Source organism: Gopherus evgoodei, chromosome 3 (assembly GCF_007399415.2).
Source record: "Gopherus evgoodei ecotype Sinaloan lineage chromosome 3, rGopEvg1_v1.p, whole genome shotgun sequence".
Taxonomy (NCBI): Eukaryota; Metazoa; Chordata; order Testudines; family Testudinidae; genus Gopherus; species Gopherus evgoodei.
In genome coordinates this window covers 123,929,299-123,946,847 of record NC_044324.1, presented here as the reverse complement: position 1 = coordinate 123,946,847, position 17,549 = coordinate 123,929,299, and the positions used below count along the sequence as shown (strand labels likewise).

Genomic DNA, 17,549 nt, shown 5'->3' with positions numbered 1-17,549 from the left:
AAGATTAATTCCATGGCCAGCCCACATCTATAGGGAAAGCTACAAGTTGATATCCTTCTTACCTAGACCAGAGCATTCTCAATTATGTTCCAGAACAATGGAGGAAAATTCCCCACTTGCTAAACAGTGATCACAGCTGTGAGAAATAGCCCTGTCTAATAGGGCGACCAGACAGCATGTTTGAAAAATCAGGTTGGGGGTAGGAGGTAAGACAACTATATAAGACAAAGCCCCAGATATCAGGATTATCCCTATAAAATTGGGACATCTGGTCACTTTACTGTCTAAAGCAGGGATCGGCAACCTTTGGCATGTGGCTCACCAGAGTAAGCTCCCTGGAGGGCTGGGCTGGTTTGTTTACCTGCAGAGTCCACAGGTTCAGCCGATCGTGGCTCCCACTGGTCGTGGTTCACCACTCCAGGCCACTGGGGGCTGCAGAAAGCGGCCCTGGCCAAGGGATGTGCTGACTGAGGTTTCTTGCAGCCCCCATTGGCCTGGAGTGGCGAACTGAGGCCAGTGGGAGCCGCAAATCGGCTGAACCTGCAGACTCTGCAGGTAAACAAACTGGCCCAGTCCGCCAAGGAGCTTACCCTGGTGAGCCATGTGCCAAACGTTGCTGATCCCTGGTCTAAAGCTACAGTGAAGTCAGGATTTCCAAAGAAAGGCAACACATTTCCTTGGAAGTTATTTTTGAGTCTCTGCCTTTAGGGAAGCTAAGGTAAGGGGGCTTACCCTTTAGCTTCACTAAAGGCAAAAAGAGATTCAACAATAACCTTCCAAGGAAATAAGTTTGGTTCATAAGTTCTGAGACAACATGTAAATGTTACGTAATTGTCACATTATCTCCCAAGATATCACAAGTAGTCATGTGGGTGGATACACAGTTGAATTAAAAACACATTTCAGGGATATTTAATGGCTCCAGAGTTAATGAAGTAATGGCTCCAGGGTTAAAGCTGAAGCTAGGTTCCCAAAACCTCTAACCCTCCCCTCCACAAAATTAGTCAGTGCCCTTGAAATTTCATATGCTTCATCTCATCCAAGAACAGATTTTTTCCTGGGAAACTTGGTGGGGGGGGAGGTGAGAGGAGGGAAAGAGAGGGAAAAAGAAAGAGTTTAAATCTGTGGGTTATTTTTTTTAAATCCTTTTTGTTAACTTTCAGAAAAAAAAAAAACTTTCCTAGTGTTTTTTGACTTTTCATGTCTTCAGAATGGCTTGGCCTACAAACTTCCCACAAAATAAAATATATAGACCAGTATTTTATAAGAACCAAAACGTTGTCTATAGGAATAAATTTATGAAAATGAATACAAAGATTAGAAGCTAAAACAAAACTATGGAATAAGCTTTCTGTATGGTTGCTACAACAAAAATTAGGGTTCTCCAGCCATCTTTAGCTGCTCTAAAACTCCACTTGCCATGTACTGCTGATTTGAATTAACAGTGCTCAAACTGATTAGAAAAGAGAACTTCTTAAAATCAAATATTTACATTAATGCTGCCGTCTGAATGCATCAATATTGGAGTGCCAAACATCATTTGGCATCAAAACTGCTGTATATCTGGTATTGTTATACAGAACCAAGAGATATCACCTTCCACATATTCAGATGGAACAAACTATGATAGACAGCAAGCAATATACATTACAGCAAACCAGGTGAGCATATTACTACATCTGAAGTAACCCTATTTTTTTTAAATAGGAAATGTAATAGCTGGAACAATCTTGTGGTAACTGTGGGTTACTGTTGAGAATTGCCTCTAAATAGATTTTTTTTTTAAGGCATCAGCAGCTCTTTAATGTTTTCAAATAGATTTGCTATTAGTTTAATTAGGAGTTGGAAAACACTTTAATTTGATTATTAGGGTCTTACCAAATTCATGGCCCATTTTGGTCAATTTACAGTCATAGGATTTTAAAAAATGGTAAATTTCATGATTTTAGATACTTAAATCTGAAATTTCATGGTGTTGTAACTGTAGGGTCCCAATCCAAAAGAAAGTCGTGCAGGGTCATGGTGTTGCCACCCTCACTTCAGTGGTGCTGCTGGCAGTGGTGCTGCCTTCAGAGCTGGATGGCTGGAGAGCAGTGGCTGCCGGCCTTGAACCCCAGCTCTGAAAGCTGTACTGTTGCCAGCAGCAGCGCAGAAGTGAGGGTGGCATGGTATGGGGGTGATCATTAGTTTTAGGTGGTTGACTGTCTAGGGCCCAGTAGTCCAGGGGACACCATGGCTCCCCACCCCCAAGTCAGCCCAAGACCCTTTAACCTCTTAATACTGGGCCTGGAGTCAGAGAGGGGCAGGGCTGGGGGTGCACTAGCTAGGGGCTTCTACCATGCACTGGGCTCCAGTTGCTAGTCCCATCCAGGCTGGGGAGGGACAGGCCTTCCTTTTCTGCACAGCTGCTCCTGTGGCCAGGTCACACCCACTTCTGGGAACCTCCCCTTGCTGCCAGAGGTTTCACCTTCAAAGCTCCCATGGTTATTGCTGTATGATTCCACAGCAGAAAGTTGTACCAAGCATCTCTAGAAGGAAGGAGATACATATTTTCTTAAATCAACTAATACATTGTAAAGATAACTGACATATCAACTTGATTTACATGATAAAAAGAAGCGATCTGTAAAGTTTCCATGAGTTCCTTCCCTTATTTCAGAAGCCAGGGAGGCCCCTCAGTTACAGCATGGAGGGGAAATTGAACAAAAAATAAAATACCTCATTACAAAGCAATAAGCACAAACTACCCATGCAGGAAGGAGATCACAGGACAGAGTAAAGGGGAGAATGGGTACAATTCAGGCACTTGGTTTTGACTCAGGAGATCTGGGTTCTATTTCTAGCTCTATCAGAGATTTCCTATATGACTGTGGGAAGTCATAATATCTGTGCCTAAGTTTCCCAAGTATAAAATGGGAGTAGGGAAGTGACACTTCTCTTACCTCCCATGGGTGGGGAGGATAAGTCCATTAATGTTGTGGGGTGCTCAGGTAACACCGCAGCGAATGCCATAGGGAAGTCCATAAATAACAGATAATCTCACCCTGGTTTTGCATTTAACATAGAATGTTCTGTAAACACAATTTAAGAGATTCTGTTAACGTTCAAACTACCCTTTACATGCAACCTGACAGAGTTTACAAGGAAGTATTCTAACTTATCATAAACATTTAAACAGCACAAAATGGGCTTCCTTCCTGCCTACCAATTCTCTTGTTCCTAGGAGAAAACAAACAAACATTAAATTCCACTTACAGTCTTAGAGCAGAGGTAGGCAACTATGGCACGTGTGCCAAAGGCGGCATGCAAGCTGATTTTCAGTGGCACTCACACAGCCCGGGGCCTGGCCACCAGTCCGGAGAGATCTGCATTTTAATTAAATTTTAAATGAAGCTTCTTAAACATTTTTAAAACCTGATTTATTTTACATACAACAATAGTTTAGTTATATATTATAGACAGAGAAAGAGGCCTTCTAAAAACATTAAAATGTATTACTGGCACTCAAAACCTTAAATTAGAGTGAATAAATGAAGACTTGGCACAGCACTTCTGAAAGGTTGCTGACCCCTGTCTTAGATCATTAGAATATCACCACAAATAAAAAGGAACAAAATCAGTCTTGGTGAAAGCCTTTCAAAAACAGACTCCAGTCTTACATAGCACACGACTTGTGTTCTCTATAAAATGAGAACATCAGCCCATGATTACATTCTATTTAAGTTGCTCATCACCTTTTTGCATTAACTAAACTCTTGAACTGCCAGACAGAATTCCTGGATTTCCTTCCTAGCTCAACTACTAGTTCACTACGTGACCTTGGGTAGGTCACCACCTTTCTGTGCCTAGGTTTGCTCATGTGTAAAATGGGTGTAACATCTACCTCACAGATACAGGCTTACTTGAGTAAGATTCTTGGATGAAAAGTGGTACGTAATTGCAGAGCAAAATTATCCCAGGGCCATTTGGGTGGCTAATGTTACTAAAACAATTCCTTGGGTATCAGCTATGACAATAAATCAGCTGGGTCTTTTACATGCTATGAATCAGAATTGCTGTACTGAACAAACTGCTCTTTTTGTTGCAGGCAAAAGGAAAATTCCCTTGCAAAACATTCATTTGCTGACTTTGCAGCCAGGTTTTAAATAAAATTCACACAAGGTTTTAAATAAAATCTCCTCTTAATTGCCTTCTCAAGAAAACAGCTGAATATCTTTGAAGTGATTTCTGAGAGAGTAATGTGGAATAAAAATACAGAATGTGGGCCAGAAAAAGAGGAGCTGTGAAGAGGGTAATTAGAAGCATAAGTCATGCCAGACAGGAAGCTCAAATGCTACAATAATACACTGGACCATTTAAGCACTGAACACAGTCAGCTGATCAAAATAAATAGCCTCCCTCTGCAGACCACTGACATTTTAGGACTTGCTCATCACAGCCACCCTGTTAGTCACAGCTTCACCCCTGCCAAATTATTGGGAAAGACACACACCAAAGTTGGGTTTTAAGGTATTGTTTATTAGGTAGCCATCTTGGTCTGGGATAAAAACAAGATGATCTCCATGTTGTGATGACAGGTTCTCGTTCCCCTACACTGAGCAAAAGGCAGGAAAGTAGAAAGAAATCTGGGAATCTGTTGTTGCTAAGCAACAGGTTCCTATAAAGCTAGATATGGGGAGGGGCCAAGGGCTCTTGAGCTTTTTGAGTCTTTGGGGACTCAGGTGTCTAACGCTCTCTCTCTGTGGTGTGGTACACCCTTTCACACTGGTTATTGGCCTGCAGTAGGCAATCACTAAACAGAACCATCATTTTGGGGTGGATTTGTTTTCTTCTTTTGGGAAGCAGACTCAGTCCGATTAGTTAGTTCATACTTACAACTATAGACAACTCAGCAAGGGATAGGAGGGATCTGAGATAGGGTTACATACCTGTCTTCTACACCTGTGATCCACTGTTGGTGTCTATCACTGATCCAGATTCTGCAGCCTCTCCATCAGCATAAAAAGGTAGACTATCACCTTTGCCTTATCGAGTGTGTGTACATGTGTGTTTCTATTCCAAACTTCCAGAGTCCTTAATCCATCCCCCTCCCCTTCCTTCCTTCTCCTTTAGTGAATAAAGTGTTGTTGTGAGTTTACATCCAATGTGGTGATTCCTTTTGTTCCAGCTCTCATAGATGGGCTTAAGGGGGGATCCAGCGGGATGTATACTGTAAGGCTCCCTGAAGTCTTCTGGTTAGATAGGCCCCCTAAAAATCATTACAACCTCCCTCCACCTTCCCGTCTTTCTCCAGCATCACAATTTTTCTCTCCTGCTTCCCAACTAATTTCTCTTTCTTCTCTTCCATTCATTGCTCACCATGGTTCCAAGAACTCCCCACACCCTTTATTTAGCCTGCCCAATTTCTAAATCCTCCCATGCGACACCATCTTTTCTTTCTCCCTTCTCTCAGGCTGTTATACCCACTGTCCCTCCTCCACCTGCTACTTCCCACCCATGAACAGCACTTTCATTCCCCTACCCTCTTATCTTCACACCTTCCTATCATTACTACACTTTTGGCCACCTTTTCTTCCTGTGTCCCCTACTATGTATTCTCCTCTCAGCTCCAAGGCCTGTCCTGTCTTTCCACCTCTCTCGCTCATCAATCTCTTCTCTCTTCAGTAACCTGGCCTGTCACTGCTCCCCCTCAGACATTAGCTGTCCACTACTTGTTTCTCAGGACACACTGACAGTTTCATCCTGATCAAGACCAACACACCAGTCCTACCCCACCCCATTGTGTCATCTAAGCACTTAAGCTCTATTTAACATCTGATTCATTAATGAGAAGTCCCATGGATCTGGCCACCACAGGCAAACCTGAGAATAAATTTGCCTCATTCTCTGTGCACACTTATACCTGTTTTAACACCTCAAGCTTCCACCAGCAGCCAACAAGAAATTTTATAATTGTAGCTGACCTTTGCTTAACTACTTCCTTCAAACCAAAACCCAAGCCCTAGCAGAGTTTTTATCCTCCAAAAAAGGGGAGAAGAGCCAGAGACACCATGAAGTTAACTAGAGACTTGACTATTGCAATTAATTATAGGTAGAAGGTGCTCAGATACTACAGTGATGGGCAGCAGTATAAAATCTGAAACACACACATAGTAAATAATGAATTGCTTGGGCAGAGTCAATGCAGGTATATGGAAGTTCTCACATACAAGAGTAAGATGGCACACAATGAAATGAAGAAAAAAATGCACAGCTTTAGAACTAAAGAAAGACTATTACATATATTATATATATTCTCTACGATGTATAGCTAACTTCTGGAACTCACTGCCAAAAAGAGATCCTTGAGCAAAGTAGGATTCACAAAAAAGAAGATTAGCCATGTATCTATCTGTGTTTGTACAACATATAGCAAAACGGGGCCAAACTACCAGTCCATTGATACTCTAGGTACTGAGCTTAATGTTTGTGCTATAAAGGATTTAAATAATTTGGAAAGTAGCTTAGTATAAAATCACAAAACATTACAGTAACCTCTGAGAATGGATAATTTATTGCACTGAATAATGTAAGAAGCAGGAAGGAATTCTGTCATTGCTTCTTTCCAGTTTTTTTTTTAAATATATTTTGCCACAAGGGGAACAAACACCAAAAAAAAAAAAAAAACAAATAAAAAAAAATCCCACCAACCACCCCAAGACAAAAACAACTCCTGAAGTAATTGACAGAAAACCTGATTCCTGGATTCTCAATAGAAAAGGGTTAAAAATAGACAGGGACAGTATCAATCTTACATAGACAATGAAATTAACAAAATAACCTACAAGAAGTCGAGGAAAATCTTTTGTCATCAAAATGGAAGAATGGAATGATAAAATGTGCTCCAGAAATGCTACCACAGCCTGAAACTTGATGGAAACTCAAAGCTGTGGTCCATTAAATTCCTGCCACACAAGCAGTGCTGGAGAAATTGCAATGGGGAAGGGAACATAGAACATATGATTTGTTATTGCCAAAATATGCAGAGCTGCTGGAAGAAAATTATAAATACTATCCAATATTTCTCATTCTGATGATACTTTAAGTTACCCCGACAGGAAATCATGTTAGGAAGAGACCAGCAGGGGTTCTCAAACTTGCACTACGACCCCCTTCTGACAACAAAAATTACTGCATGAGCCCAGGATGGGGGATTGAAGCCTGAGCCTGCCCAAGTCCCACCACCCCAGGAAGGGGGGTGAAGCCAAAGCCCCAGGGCTTCAGTCCCAGGCCTGTAACCTGAGCCCCGCCGCCCAGGGCTGGAACTCTTGGGCTTCAGCCCCAGGCAGTAGGGCTTGGGCCCCATGCCCCAGCAAGTCTAACACCAGCCTTGGTGACCCCATTAAAATGGGGTCATGACCCACAGTTTGAGAACTACTGGACTAGAGGGAATACAGATAATGGGTATTCATTATGGAATAGGATTTGTTATTTTATTTTTTATTTTTTTAGGGTCTGTGCTTTGGTTTTTGGGTGTTCTGATTTTTATTTTAACATTGTTATGCAAAGCAGGCGTATTATATTTCTAATGTTCTTTTCACAAGAATAATACAGAAATTGGAAATGTCTACTAGTCTGGTTTGTATAGAGGGTATGGATAGGATTTCAGTCAAAGGGGATGTTAACAAATGTAATGAACTCAATTCACCACCAGGTATCACTGTGGTAGCACAAAACTTACAGCAGAAAAGATTTGCTGCTCCGAAGAAGATTGAAATAAAATTTCAGCGAGCACAAGACATGAGATTTCTGGTTCACTAGGATCCCTACTTCATGTCTGAGAGGGTACAAGGTATTTTACTTTTGATAAAATAATCACCCCAAGCTTTTGCCCCAAAATTCCAGCCAAATATTTGGTAATTCAGAAAAATCAGTTAAATGTGTGTACACTTCACAAATTCACTGCCTCATTCAGACAAAGACTAGAAGCAAAACTGCCAATAGCACACAAAGCCTGTTCTTGTGGTGTTTCAGGTCCACTTGGTGACTGGGTAGACTAGTAATCAAGAGAAATTGGTTAGGATGCTTGAGGCAAAGAGGTTCTGAAAGTCCAGGGGTGCTAGAACTAGGGGTGCTGTGGGGATACAGCAGCACTGCCAGGCTTGAAGTGGTTTCCAACATAAACAGGGTTTACAGTTTTGTTCAACGACTTTCAGCACTCCCTCCATAAAAACTGCTGTAACGTCATTGTGAAAGCCTCAACTGAAGTTTGCCTACTAGCAGCAACATTCCCTTCAAGATGTTTTGATACAAGCCATGCCAAAGAATGATAACCACCAAATGGTTTAATTGACATCTCAACCAAACTGCTGCTAATTTTTGTTCAAGTTCATGGAGCTGAAAAATACCACCTTGTCTATAACAACAGTGCACCATCTCCACTAAAGTTAAGGTTGAGCATTGCCTTCTACTTGAAGGTCAACTAGTCTAAGGGCCCTAAAATCCACATGGTTACTTGGTGTGTCTTAAAAATTGCTGTATCTCATCTGGAATATGGTTGGTGGTCCAAATTCGTCACAGAATTCCTCAGATACTGCCCCCTCAGATCCACTGTTCACCCATTTCTCTCTCTCTCTTTTTTTTGGCAAATGCCTAGGGCTCAAACTATGACTCTGTTCCTCCCCAAACTGATCTCAGACACTCAAGATCTCTCTCCGCCAGTACCTACTATCTCTTGCCTCAATGGGGAAGTAATATTGAAAAAGTTAAGGGCAAAAAGTTTAGAACTCCAGACTGGTGTGCCCTCAGATCAAGCCAAATCTCCTTGGGAAAGAGGGAGCACCAAGCTATACTGGACAGACAGTGAGACTGGAGACTAGGAGATGATGTTGGGGCAGTGGAGGAACTAATATACATCTAGCTCTGGGACCATCTGGCCAAGGTAATTATTGACAAGCAGCTGTGGGTTTTCTAGGCTGTGCAGTTCCCTGCCCACACTGTATTATTCCCCAGCAAGGCAAACCATGTAAACAGGCCCTGTGGCTGTGCTTTTTTTTTTTTTTTAAACTCTTGAAAGGCTATGAGCAGCTGTAATTGGCCACAGTTATAAGTTATCATATAAGCTCTTTCTAAGCAAACACTTTTATTCTTAGGTGAAAGCATTAAAGAGAAAAACATATTAAAACCAATAATAACTTACAGACACGCTAATAAGTGTAGTAGAGCTCATCCTCAACTCCAGCAAGGTCTATGGTAGGTCGTGAAGCTTTCAAACCCCATACAGGGATATTCTTATGGTTACAAGCTCATAACTTTTTTTGCTCAGAACAAAAATCCCCATGAGTCTTAGAGTGGCTTCTTTATACCATTTGGGCCTTTTGATCCAGGGAACAGGCCATTTGTAGACAAAGCTCCCTTTCCCAAGAGCAAAGCTTCAAAAGATGAAGTCAGGAGGTGGGCATTTGCATTCCCCTCAGCCCAAATATTTCCTAGGAAACCTACTCAACTAACAGTTCATTCTTTTCTTAGCCCATTGCTTTAAAAAAAAATTAGTCTCCTTTGAAACTCAACACTTCCCAAGGTTTATGTGAGTCATGTCTTCTAGACAAGTGACATACAATTCCATATCACATAAGTATTTGCATTTTCAATACAATGAGATCCTAGGTTTGTCCAGCATATTGCAGGAATTTGCCACACCAGTCACAGGGACTTCAAGAGCCCATCCAGTCTCCTTTATGTCCTTGACACCCGAAGAAGAGCTCTGTGTAAGCTTAAAAGCTTCTCTCTCACTATTGGAAGTTGGGCCAATAAAAGATATTACCTCACCCACCTTGTTGCTCAAAAAGGCAGAGAAGTTTGCACAAATAGAAAAACTTCAAAACAAGATGCATGGGCATACTAACATCTCTTTGCAAATTCATCCCCAGTTAATCGCATTAAGTGCTGCTTCTAGACAGTACAAAAAGGCAGAGGGAGATTAACAACAAGAAGGCTTTTGGGAATTAAAGTGGACACAGAAGAACATATAATGAAACATTTTGAAATTACCAAAGAGCCTAAGATCTCAAGCAATGCAAGTTATTTTGGATTTGACGCTGTCCTTCTGCAAGGTGGTTGCTTAGCAACATACACTTCCAAAGCATTGACTGAAACCCAGCAGAACTAGTCTCATATTGAAAAATAAATGCTGGCAATTAGTTTCAGTGGACAGCAGTTTCATGAATTTGTTTATGAGCAGAAATTGGTCATGGTAGAAACAGGCTTTCACTCACCATCACTCACCGCCACCTCCTGGTCACACTAGGGATTAATTTGAGGCCATAATGGCTTGAAAACCATCATTGCATCTGCCTGCAGTCTCTCCCGCAGCCTCAGGAACTGCAGCGCTCTCTTTGTGACTCAGCCCTCTGGCTGTGTCACCATACGTGTTCCCCATTTCCTGGGGTTAGTGTCTCAGTCTAATAATCATGCCACTTCCCCAGTGGCAAGTGTTCAGGAGGGGGGAGACCCAGGCCCTCCTACTACTCCAGGTCCCAGCCCAGGGATCCTGTAGATGGCAATCACGTGCTTGCATCCCCTCCAATTGCTCAGTATGTTTCCCTGGGACACTTTCCAGGGGCTCCAGCACCACCTTCACCTTTAGCTCAGGTCCTCACCATGTCAGTCCCTGCAAACAACTGCTCTGTCCATTGTATCTCTAGCAGGCTGAGACAGTCCTGCGGAACTGTTTTGGCTCCTTGACCTCCCAGCAGCAACTGAGCTCAGCTCTGCCCTACAGCTCCTTTAATGTGATCCTGCTGGTCCCAGATTGGCTGCTCCTTGCAGCCTCTCTGGGCCGCTTGGAGGACTCACCTCCTCTGCTCCCTGCTGAGGTTAACCTTTTCAACATCTGTGCGTGGCCAACATCCCATCACACCAGGCCATAAGCCACCAGAAGTCACACTACAGAAACCATTGTGCAAAGCATCTGTTAGACTTCAGAAGATGCTCATGAAATTGCAAAAATACTCATTAAAATGGGAAGTACAGACCAAGCCAGATGCATTTTATAGTACTATTGAAAGCAATTTCATTGTGAGTAGTGAAAGCAAATGACTCAGCCTTACAGGAGTTTGAAAGAGTAATTCTAGATGATCACCATCAGAAAGCTTCCAAACATAAGAATTTATTGGAAATACCAAGAAGAAATTGTGACACGACTGGATCTTGTACAAAGGACATTGTGTTATATCACATAGCACGAGGTTGGAAATGCTAAACATAATCCCCAGTGCTTGAGGTCTGATAACAGAGCCCAGGATGTCCTGTTTTGGCTAGGCATGAATGCTGCTAGTAAAGATAGGGTATCCAGAATAGGAAATATGCAATAATTATTGGAATCAGAATGCAAAAGAAGCACTGGAAACCACATCAGATTCTGCATGTGATGTCCTTACCCAAAGATAGCAGAGTTTTATTTAAATAAAAACAGGAAATATCTCTTTACTTTTTTTTTGGTTTGCAATAGAGCCATTGCACAACTTATGGAGTAACAATGCAGCAACACATTGTGAACTATACTTCACTTGCCATGAGATTTGAGATGAGCTGACAACCAATTGTGGCTCCCAGTTCACGAGTGACTGAACAGTTCATACCTGACACATCCAGCCCTTACTAAGCAGCACAAATAGCAAAGTACTTGGAGCTGATTTAAAAGTTCCCTTCGTAACTTTGTTCGCAGTTCACAAAGTCCTTCACAGTGCTGTATTAGAGGCACTCATTTAAAGGCACAAGGGCTGACAGACAAAAACTTCAGTTCAAACCTCACTGCCCTTGAAGGTCATTTCTACAGAAGGAATAGCATCTGGACAAAATCAAGGAGCACAATACTCTTTATATCTTAAGGACACCAAGAATGCTACTGACAATGCTTGTGTGGTGACAGAACTAACATTCACCCACCAACTGAATGAAAAAATACCAGAAACAGCAAATGCAGATTCCAGGTACAAAGTGAACTCTGCAGCCAAATGAACCACTACGGAAGAAACTGTTCTGAGCACAAGCAGGGGTCAAGTGATCAGGAACGCCAGAGAGACAGTTGCTGACAGCTGAACTAGGAGACTCAAAAGAATCCTCTCATGTCAGGGCGATTTCAGTCCTCTACTCCAACCACAACATCTCTATTTGTGTTTTATGCACTGGCTGTATTAAGTTTGTTTTTAGCTGATTTAAATAAAGCTGATGATTTAACAGTAGCCACTGGAGGCAGAGGACACTGACTTGTGCCATGTCATGTGGAATATCACCTTTTGTAATCCTGACCATAATCACATTGCTAGCATCATGAACTAAAGGGTAGTTTCTTACCAGCACTTCTGTGTGTCTGTAACATCTTTTAATACAAACTGCACTTAAAAATCCCAGGTGAATTAACTGACAGGCACATCCAGTGAATGGGAGCTGTGATCCAAAAGGCATCTGTGCCCTTTCTTCTTTGGGAAGAAGGTATGGCTAATTAGCCACATGTGCTCTCCCCACAGTGCAATGTGGGACACAAGTGGCTGAACTAAGCCAGAGCAGGAGGTTCAGCAAGGAAGTAGACTGGATGAGCAAGTCATCTCTTCAGTTGCTTTGTTGCTCAAGGAAATTGAGGCATGCACTCACTTTTCATTATCAATTGGATTGGATGCTTCTATATCAGTGTATCCAGGATTTTAAAATCAGCAGTGTTTCTGGTGGACAATAAGCAATTAAGTGTATTTTGTCCAGACCGCGTTTTGGTTTGCCAGGCTGTCTGACAATAGGGATTTTCCTAGATTGGTTACTCTCATTTGTTTGCTTTATAACAAACTCAAAATGGTGAATTCTATGTAGAAGCTTATAAAATTTTTTTTTACGGAGGTCAAACAAAAAGCAAGTTGAGGCTTTTCTAAGTGTAGAGATATGTTTGTGCAAGGTTATAAATTAGACACTCCCTCACAAGGGACAGTATTATGAATATAGGAATTTTGAGATGTGCCCTGGAAGCAGAGGTGGAGGACACAGCCTGTAGCTGTATACAGCAATTCACCACAGTCTCTAGTTTGTTAAAAGTATTATTCATTCATAGGTTTGTTGTTTAATGAACCCCAAGATTATTACATGGTGTCAGAAATGCCGAATGAGAAAAAGATTGCTGTCATTTTGAGGTTAATGCCTGTGTTTGAAACTGAAAGCAGAGGAAAGGGGCACATATGCGTATGTATTTTATGAGCACAATAGTAACTTGACTAGCTTAAGAATTGAAAAAAGCCAGAAATGGATGTGTTGCAATCTGCAAACAATGTGTCAGGCAATGTTGCAGAGACGAAAAAAATTCTGACAGATTTAAGTTGTATTTAGCAGCCACAGGGGCAGAAGAGAAAAGCGATAAAGTGAAATCAACCCTTTTGCATGTTGTTGGGGAGGAAGCATTGGCTATTTATAACAACTAAGTTTGAAGAAGGTGAAAGCAAGAAGTTACATACAATGCTGACTGAATTTGAGGACCGCTGCAGGCCAAAAAGGAATGAGACTTTTGAGACAAATTTTTTACATGCATGCAAAAAAAAAAAAAAAATCAGACAATATCATAGATCAACGTGTCACAAAATTAAGGCATCTCAGCCTAAACCTGTGACTTTGGTGACCTGACAGTCTCTGGTCAGAGACAGAATCAGATGTAGCATTAAAGACAATGTGTTAAGAGAGAGACTGCTCAGTGAAGGAGATTTAATTTTAGAAAAAGCACTCCTAGTATGCAGGGCAACAGAAACTGTGAAAGCACAAGCCAAAGAGCTGAATTCAACAGAAGGGGTTATCCATGTACTAAGTACAAAATAATACAGCCAGAATAGGTCAAATCAAAAAGTAAAACCACTCACTATGAAAACCACTCTGGGTGGGTGGAGGGGGGGGAAGAAACTGGGTACAGATGGTCAGGTGGAAGGTGGGGATCACAGTATGGCCCCAAACAGCATTTTGCTTTTGGGAAACTGTCAAACGTGGGGAAAATAATCATTCTGGAAAATGCTGCAGATCACAAATGCAGACAAATGAAGTGCATTCAGCTGAAGATAACCTGATTGAGGAGTTTTACATAGGCATACTGGGATCAAGCAAGCCTGATAAGAGGGACTGGATACTGCATATGACAATGAATGGAAAAATTATTCCACTGAAACTGAACACAGGAGCTCAGGTTAATATTGTATCTGAACAAGATCATGAGAGACTGAAAATAAGACCCAGACTGGGCCCAACAAAAATGAAAGTAACTGGTTATTCTGGAACAGATACACCCAGGAAAGGGAAGTGCATTGTTAGCAGCAACTGTAAAAACAGCATGTACAGGCTTCCATTTATTGTAGTCTCAAAGGAGGTGACACCAATTTTAGGCCTGACTGCCTGTGGAAAAATACTCAGTGTGGTAAAATGGGTCTTCTCACTACAAGATCATAATGAACCTAGGTACAAGGCACTTATTTGGGGATATCATGATCTGTTTCAAGGGTTGGGCTACTTGCAGGGTGAACATACAATCCAGATAAACAAGCAGGTCTCTTCAGTTATGCATCCATGTAGAAAGGTGCTATTTGTGAAAAATTCAAGACTGAGCTTGAAAGCATGGAAGCAATCCAAGTAATACAAAAAATTGAGGAGCCAACGGGTGAGCTCTCCAGTCATTCTGGAGAAAAATAACGGACAGCTATACATATGCTTAGATGTGAGACCTCAATAAGGCTATTTAAAAAAAAAAAAAAAAAAGAAGAGTATTTCAAACTAGCAACCAGAGAAGAGATTATGGCTCAGTTTGCAAATGCTCAATATTACAGCAAATTGGAAGCATCCTGAGGATTTTGGCAGCTAAAATTAACTGAAGAAAGCTCAAAACTATGCACATTTAACACCCCATTTGGAAGATACAGATTCTTATGCTTACTCTTTGGCATAGCCTCAGCACCAGAAGTGTACCACAAAACCACGTATATGATGTATTAAAATATTAACATCAATCATCATCTGGAGCTCAATGAAAGAGGAACATGATTGTAGACTTTGGGAAGTCCTGGATGCAACTAGAGCTGCAAATCTCAAACTAAATAGGGAAAAATGTGTTTTAGGACTTACAGAACTGACTTTTAAGGGGGATATTAATTCCAACAAAGGTGTAAAACCTGATAAAAGGAAGGTTTCAGCTGCTGAAATGATTCCACATCCCAGAGAAGACCTTAGAGATAGAGATGCAAACCTATGTAGACTTGATTCTAAAGTCAATTCCTGTAGCTAATAGGAAACTGCAACAAATAAGAAGGGAAAAAGAAAAAGATGAATATCTGAATCCTTAAAGAAGTGATAATTAAAGGGTGACCTGAAGAAATAAGCAGTTGCTGTCCAAGTATAAGAGAATATTGGAACTGCAAACATGAATTTACTGTGATAGATGGGATGATTTTCAAGGGCAGCAAGGTTGTAATACCAATGAAAAAAATGCTAAAGAAGATCCATGAGGGTCATTTAGGAATTGAGAAGTGCAAATAATGAGCAAGGAAGGTGTTGTATTGGCCATGGATTAATCACAACATTACTATGGTAGGAAACTGCTTTTCATGCTTCAAATACAAGCCACACCAACAGGAAGAGCTGCTGTGACCTCAATCCAGTTCCACAAAGGATTCCTGAGAAGGTAGGCACTGACTTATCTACCTGGCAAAAATAGATTATTTAAATCACAGATTATTATTCTCTGTATTCAGAAATCTGCACACTGCACAGTACTAATAGTAAATCAGTGATGGCCAGCATTAAGGGAATGTTCTCCAGACATAAAATTCCAGATGAAGTCTTCAGCGATAATGGGCGACAATTTTCCAGTGCAGATTTTAGGCAGTTTGCTAGAGATTGGGATTTTCATTGCAAAACATCAAGTCCAAATTATCCGCAATCTAATAGACTTCTGGAAAGGTCTATATGGACAGCAAAGTACCTTTTGAAAAATACTTTTGATAGTCATAGAATATCAGGGTTGGAAGGGACCTCAGGAGGTCATCTAGTCCAACCCCCTGCTCAAAGCAGGACCAATAGTGCAGGTGAGTTGTACAAAGCGTTACTCGTTTACCAAAGTGCACCTCTGGAGAATGACTCTTCTCCAACTCAGCTGTTAATGGGAATAAAGATCTGATCTAATTTACCAATCACTGATAACTTGCTGAAATCTCAGGACAGTAAAACCATATGGAAGATGAAAGAAAATCAGAAGTGGAAGCAGAAATATTATTTTGACAAAAGGGCCCATGATCACCCATTTCTTAACCCAGGTGATAGAGGTGTGATTCCTCGGGCACACTAATACTTGAGGCCAAAGGGATACCATTAAAGAAGAGCTGCATCCAAGGTCTTCTGTAGTCCAGACAGACCAAGGGGACACATTTCAGCATAAATCAAAGGGATCAAAGAGTAAGTTCCCAGGAAGTTCCAAAACATTGACAGAATATGTGGACTCTGGCATTTACCAACAGACTGATCATTTATCATCAAGGCACAAAGGATAAACTGTCAAGGAATAAGAGAACTCTGACTAAAGAAAGGCTGATACTGAGAAGATCAGAGCAAGAGATTAAACATTCTGAAAGACTCAAACTTGCTAATATGCCTGGAGAAGGAGTATTTGAGGAAAATGAGTGGTAAAGACTCACTCCAGAGTGATGTGCTGGTAACCTCTTCCCTCTAGGTGGTAGAAACATTGGGTTTATGGAAATGTACTCCATAGTAACTAGATGGATTGGGAATTTAATGAATGTATTAGATAACTGTTAGCTGTTGATATACAAGATAATTTTTTTTTTAAAGGAGGGAAGATGTAGAGATGTTTGTGAAAGATTATAATTTAGAGAGGCTCTCTCATAAGGGACAGTATCATAAATATAGAATTTTGAGATGTGCCCTGGAAACAGGGGTGGGAAAACAGTGCAGCTATGTTCAGCAGTTCACCACAGACACACACTAGTTGTAATAAAAGTTTTATTCCTTTCTCATTCATCCGTTTGTTGTTTAATGAACTCCAAGATTATTTCACTAAGCTTTTCAAAATAAAGCATATAGTAGATTAATTTTTTATTTGACTTTTTAAATACAATTATGCCAACAGCATTCAGTGTAAAGCATTCTTAGGAAAAGTTAAAATAAAGGGATAGAGGATATCAGAAAGCACTTAGCTTTGCAATAGGATAGCCATCTCATACCTGTTTTCCTAGAATCATCACAGAAAAACAAAAAAAAATGCAATGTCATAACATAGGCAAATAATATTAGAGAATATGGAAGAATGGGACTGAGCTAAGAAAGAATCCCCTGAACAGGCCCAAAGCACAGAATTGTCAGGTCAATTTCAAATGACTAATACATGATAAACATACATCATTGTACAGGAAAGTGAAGATTTAAGCCATAGCAGAAGGCTGTAGGACAAGCAGCAATGCTCATGTGCTATGAAGAAAGAAAGAAGTTTCTTTAATACCCAGTTTAAATGTTTATAGTAGTATGCCTGTTTTTGGTATGCTTAACAG

The 17,549-nt window shown here is 41.0% G+C and overlaps 1 long non-coding RNA gene across 3 annotated transcripts in view; it reads right to left on the bottom strand.

Moving 5' to 3' along the window:
• LOC115648641 overlaps positions 1-10,724 on the bottom strand; it is a 34,148-nt gene extending 23,424 nt beyond the window's left edge. For 2 of the 3 annotated variants that reach the window (XR_003999629.1, XR_003999631.1), the window contains exons 1-3: positions 10,254-10,724; positions 2,943-3,071; positions 2,338-2,528 (exon numbers count right to left, since the gene is read on the bottom strand). This is a non-coding gene — a long non-coding RNA (uncharacterized LOC115648641). Of the gene's footprint in view, positions 1-1,281; positions 2,529-2,942; positions 3,072-10,253 lie in introns of those variants that run through there. The other variant, XR_003999630.1, reaches the window with a different exon arrangement.
• Positions 10,725-17,549: the final 6,825 nt, after the last annotated feature.